The sequence below is a fragment of the Genypterus blacodes genome, unplaced genomic scaffold, assembly GCF_046128005.1.
Source record: "Genypterus blacodes isolate CSIRO-AG114 ecotype Tasmania unplaced genomic scaffold, CSIRO-AGI_Gbla_v1 ptg000118l_1, whole genome shotgun sequence".
NCBI lineage: Eukaryota > Metazoa > Chordata > Actinopteri > Ophidiiformes > Ophidiidae > Genypterus > Genypterus blacodes.
This window is the reverse complement of record NW_027466921.1, coordinates 383,722-389,721: the sequence shown is the minus strand read 5'-3', so window position 1 is coordinate 389,721 and position 6,000 is coordinate 383,722.

Genomic DNA, 6,000 nt, shown 5'->3' with positions numbered 1-6,000 from the left:
AGTCAGAGGTTGGTCCCAACATGAGGGTCCCTGGGGAGGGGATAGTTGTGTGGCCCAGTGGAGCAGTAGAGTGCCTCTGTCTGTGTCTGTCTCCACACCTCCAGCCGCAGACAGAGGACGCGTGTGAGGGATGGGCCCCATCGTCCGGGGGAAACGGCTTGTGTCGGCCGCCCACACTGCGCCTCCTCTGTGTGAAATTGGCTGAGAGGATGTAGACATATTCCACGCACTGATCCATGGCTGAGTATAAACAAGAGAGGATCTCGCTTTCACTCCTAGAAGGTCAGGAAGCTTCCCCGTGAAACAGTAAGTGACACTGCCTCTTCCACACTCGCTAACAGTGTGACCGCTGGAACTTGACCCGCCCCCTCCCTACTCCCTATCCCCCTCCCACCCCGGCTGTGCCCGTCCTGTGTACAGCCCCCGATCCCTCCGCTCTCGGTGGGGTGCACTGATATTTAGTGGCTGGCTATGCCATCTTCATCAACAATACCAGGGGAAGATACTCAAATTCACATCGAAGGACCGAGCGGCAGACAAAAGCGTGCAGACCGTGACCGGCTTGAAAACACCTGTAATGTCTGGCGGCTAAACACATAAATCACCAGTTTGGATGGACAGAACAGTCTCCAAAAAAGCACGCCGGATGCTCGTCTCACCTCTAATAGCAGCCAAATGGTTAAGAAAGAGGCAGGAGATGTGTGCATGCAACCTGATTGCGGCTGCAGTAAAATGGACTGGGGAAGGCATGAATGTAATTAAAGCGGCTGACACTTTTATACTAGGTAATGGGAGTCCAGGGCCCAGCTATTCCCTGACGAGCTCCCCTCACAGTATGGAGTACATTTTAATACCAGCCCGCACAATGACTTAAATGCAACTCTCAAGGCCTTCATGGAGACGTAATATTGATGTGTAAATAGGATAAATGCCAACATCCTGGGGTTTAAGAGACATAGTAAATAAACATTGCCTAATACACAAAAGATATAAAACCACTCAAGCATCTGGCAATAGCAGAGTAGGATGAGAGTGAAGGGAAAAGGAAAGGCATTAGATGTATGATTATGATTTCAACAATAAATGTCTACCTACCTACACTAAAGCCTCACAGAGGAAGCACATGAACGCCGTGGGTTATTGTATTGAAAACTCACGATTGAAGAAATCCCCCTGAAGACATATTCTGAAACTTGTTTCTGCACAGTCGTTAGCTAATAAGCTGGAAAAACGAGGTGGAAAACACAGGAAGTGAACTTCTTTTCATTTCAAATTAGGCTTGATGAAACGCGCAGTCTGCCCTAAATAGTGGAAACGGATGAGCTGCGGTGCGCGCCGACACTAATGTTAGGAAACAAATGCAGAAAATGGAAAAACAGTTAGGTGTTGCCCAATCAGTAATGTATTTGTTAACACAGGTAGGAAGGAGGCTGCGTTTAGATCACAGTGGGGCAGATAATGAAGAAGTTAATAAGAGGAATGGTACTTTGAAATGTTCCTCAACCGCCCAGGTCCCACAATTTAATCTGTAATAAATAATCTGGCATCATTGCAAGATGGCATCTCATAATGGCAAATGAAATATGCTGGTATGATAGGTACAATAAATCTGGATTTTCCTATGGTTCCCTCAGGCTAGGACAATATGCAACTATAGTGCTCTCTGTCAGGAAGAGCAGATCTCAGAGCCGTCATAAAATCTAAATGGGCACTAATTAGGCAAGCCTTCCCTCTCACACTTACTATTTCTATTGACATTTGCGGCGCGCCCTCCCCCCCTCCCCCCACGCTACCATAAGTCACTGAGAGAAGAACTCCCAGGATTGCAGAGCACAGGGCTGTTAAAGGGAAGTTCAACTTAGTGGTAATGAATAAATTTGCCCTCCCGTGCAGCTCTGTGTCTTTTGTCTCAGACCAAAGCAGATTCATACAACTAAATGGTCATTTGCCTTATAAGAGCCAGCGCCGCAATGGTGGAGACCAAATTTGGCATTTTATTATGTATAAAATGGTTCTAAAGGTTTGAAGAAAAAAAAGTTTAATTAATTTGGATTTCTCTGACTCAATAATTAGCAAAACAAAAATTAGATCTACAATTCTGCAAACTACTCCTGTCATTATGTTTGTGTTGTTTTTAACCATAAACTAAGAACAATAATCACATATTTCCCTCCTGCCAAAACCAATCAAGTCCATTCTCCATAACTTGTCCACTGGGGTTTGTGTGGTGGCGTGGAAGGTTGGAGCAGGTAAATATAGACGTACGCATTCCTGGCAGCTTCAAATTAATAAAAACCTAATGCATGCTTGGCACAGGATTGCTTGTTGAACATATGCTGCAAGCATGGCTAAGCCATCTGGCTCAGAGTCAAGTATTCCCACCAACTGTAGTCTTATGCTACCTGACAGTAGAAAAGCTTTATTCCCCTGGCATCGGGGGCACAAATGGAGAAATATTATTGAAATGATTATCTGCATCAAGACTCAGATTTGGGCTGACATTTCACTGGCTCTGTGTAATCCGAGGGGTTGTCTAGGAGAGGGTGGAGAGGGGGTTTGCCAGTAAGCCTTGGCGGGATGATTAATGAAGCCAGGATACTGGGTGGACCCAGCCCACCTCCACTCAGACCCAGGGGCCGAGCCCCGCATATGAAATTGGCCTATACTGCTCATCTCCCTGGGAGAGAGCCACGGCTGATCCTCCCCATACCGCGCTGCCTCCAGTCACCAAACAGCTCTCCAAAGCCCAGCCAGATCCCAGCTTATGTGTGGCTGATGTGTGGCTGGTCGATGAGGAGCAGCTTCCATACGCCCGCCTGTCCGTCCAGCATTTCAATCACAAAGTAAAGTCCTTGTTGTCTTTTCACATTTGTGCATTTCATTTACAGGAGTTTTATGTTTTAAGTTTTGTTGTTTCAAATCTGAGAACTTGCTTTATATTTTGTCTTGGAGGGAGAAGTATGTTCAGTTCAAATCTTATTAGTTTGGCAGAAATTGACAAACATCTCTCCTTTCTGGAGTTATGAGCGAGGGCGTCAGATAGCGCCACAGTGCATCGCGTGTTTTTCTATATTAAAGGCAAACAAGCCGGCTGTTTAATAAGCATGTAAGGGTCCTTCGGTGCTTTACATCACTGTAGCTGGCTTGTCGAGGCTCTCCCTCAACCCCTTAGCCTTGATGGATGGGGCCCGTGAAAGCCTCTCAGGACGCTGGTAATCGGATAACAACAAGCCGACTTCTTGACCGAGAGGAAAAAAGCCGCAGCGTGTAGCTCATGAATGAACACAGACGAGGGGGAAGCAAGTAATTCAAAAAAGCAAGGAGCGTCTTTAATCATTCTGTGTCGATGATTAGTCATAGACAATGTCGCTTTGTTAAAAGTGTTCTGTAATTAATAACGGGAGCGGGACAGAACAATTGAGAGAGCGAGTGTCATGTGTTGTACAATACTAGAGAGGTGATTTCTAAATAGTGTAAATTAGGTGTTTACCTATTGTGATCCAGCTAGTGACACTGCAGCCGCCTTTTCCTTGAGAACAAGACCAAAGAGAATGATTAATTGCAAGCTCACGGGTTTTACAGCTTCAAGAGTAAATCAACTTCTAAGAAGTGCTAACTTGCTAAAATATAAACTAATTTTAGGCCCCAGATATTAAAATATAATCCATCTTCTTCCTCCACAGGGAAAGCTAATTAGAAAATGTGACTGGCATAAGAGAGGAGAGGTGGAGGAATGGTGGGATTAGGCTCAGGAGCTGAAAATCACACCCTCCTGCTAAATCTTGGGATTTCTATACACTTCAAATCATCTGCTCCCTGCTGCGCCGCACTGTTTGTCACATTGTCAGAGAAAAGGTTCAAATATTTAAGGACATTATTCAACAATTAAATAGCAAATAGCACAGGGTAGTTTGAAATATGTTGCAATTAAAGACTTAAGGAAGCTCCAGGAAAGATAAGCATGTTTGTATTTGTGCTCCTGTCTGAGGTTCTTCATACGGTGTGGCAGTAAAACATCTGCAGCCCAATTGTTGAAATCAATTTGTGCACTTAAGAGACAAAGAGGTTCTAAACTAGATGCCATTAAACAGCCTTTTTAGAAAAGAGGGCAAAACCAGAAATGTCATAATAAATAGAGCTGCGTAAAAGCTTAATGAACTAATTCTAACACTGACACGTCTCTCAGAGATATTTGGAATATCAGAGAAGCCGTTTTGTGTGCAAATCAGTGTGAATAAGCACGACTGTATGTGAGCACAGCGCGTAAAACATGACACAGTAGCACAGTGCAACAGAGCTGAGTAGTGCCGGCCAGCCGAGCGCTCTCCAGTCCCCCAAGACAATCCCACGAGAGACGCTGCGCTCTGAGTGGTGACAGCTTAAAGGCAATAAGCCAATAATAAAGAGCAGCAAAGTAGCCGTGGGAGAGGGGTTCTATTCCTGCTTCTTTCAAAACAACAGAACAAACAAGTGTCCCTCAAGAGTCTGCCACCAGGTGTGCAAAGTTAAAGCCACGCCATTTCCCTGCACTCTCCTCAACTGCCGCTTTCAAATAATTCATGAAAACCTTCAGTTTACGCGCCTTTTTTTCCCCTAAATCATCCTCAGCGAGCAACTAAGGATGTAATTTGGCCCACAGTGGAAAATTGACAATTAATTTCCAGCAGACTGGTTCTGTTAGCCCTTTCATGAAAACTCCATAATCCATTTGGAAAGGTGCATTTACAAGTATTTCAGTCTCAAAATAGCTGCCCGAGTGCCGGCCTGCTGTGTCTGGCTGCACCGAATGCTTCCCACCGTCTGTAAGTACTCAGCCAGAACCACAGACTAACTTACAATAAGACTTGTGTGAAACATAGTAACACAAGGTGATGGCTAATTTCTTGTAAATGCTGAGGCAAATAACAGAAGTGTCACTGTTGCTCCTGCGGGACAGAACATTTCTTATTAAATATTCCTTTCTGATACAATACGGAAGGTGGAAACAGTTTGTAATTCTAATCAAATCTGCACTGAGCGACAAAGCACTAATTGGACACTAAACATCTTTATGACAGAACAAAGCATTGATGCGTCGTGGCCCAGTTCCCTCAGCCTATCACACACAGCCGCGTCTTCTCATTCGTCCTCTATGTATGTAATCAACTTTTTTTACGGTTGAAACTTTGGTGCTTGACTCTTAACGTTATTCTTACACTTCTTGCACAGTGAGGATGACAGATTCCCCGGGCTTGGGGTTTTTTTGGGGGGGGGGGGAGGAGATGTGTGCTGTTGCTGCGGGAGACGGCAGTGGCCGGGGCTGCAGCGGAGGGTCAAGCAGCAGAGAGAAACTCATTTGGAATTCAGCATTGCAACATTGCCATCTTTTGGCCAGAGAGTATATACTCTAAATACTCCCAACCCAGCTCCTGAGGCTGCTCTCCACAGGGACACACAGGTACCACACACATTTGTTCGAAATTATATTCTGCCTGATAATACAATAATTATTTTATCATCAATAATACCTCATAATTGCTCCTTATATGTGTTTTATAGACATTTCCTATATGTTCCCTACGTAACTTCTAATTTAATACTGCACATTCTGTCACAACTACAATAATGCTGATCAAGGTTATGATCAATCATGGTGATTCATTTAAAGATGCACATTTATTCCCTTATTTCCAAACAACACACACTGCGCTGTGTAACATCTAGTATGTACATAGTATTCAGTATGTAAAAGAACAATTGGTCATATAATTTTTCTATATATATATAGAGAGATACATATATAAATATCTAGTAAATAACTTCCTTCCCCATGATGTTCAGTTGTGTTTTCTGCCACATTTGATTGCCCGTAAAGACAAACAGGGAGCTCCTTTACTCTCCACGCTTCATCTACTCTTCTTCTAAGAACACATTCAAACATGGAGTGAACACAGAGATTGGAGTGGGTATACTTGTCCTCTATCTGAATAAATATTTGTCCGATCTGCCGGCGCCGTCCCC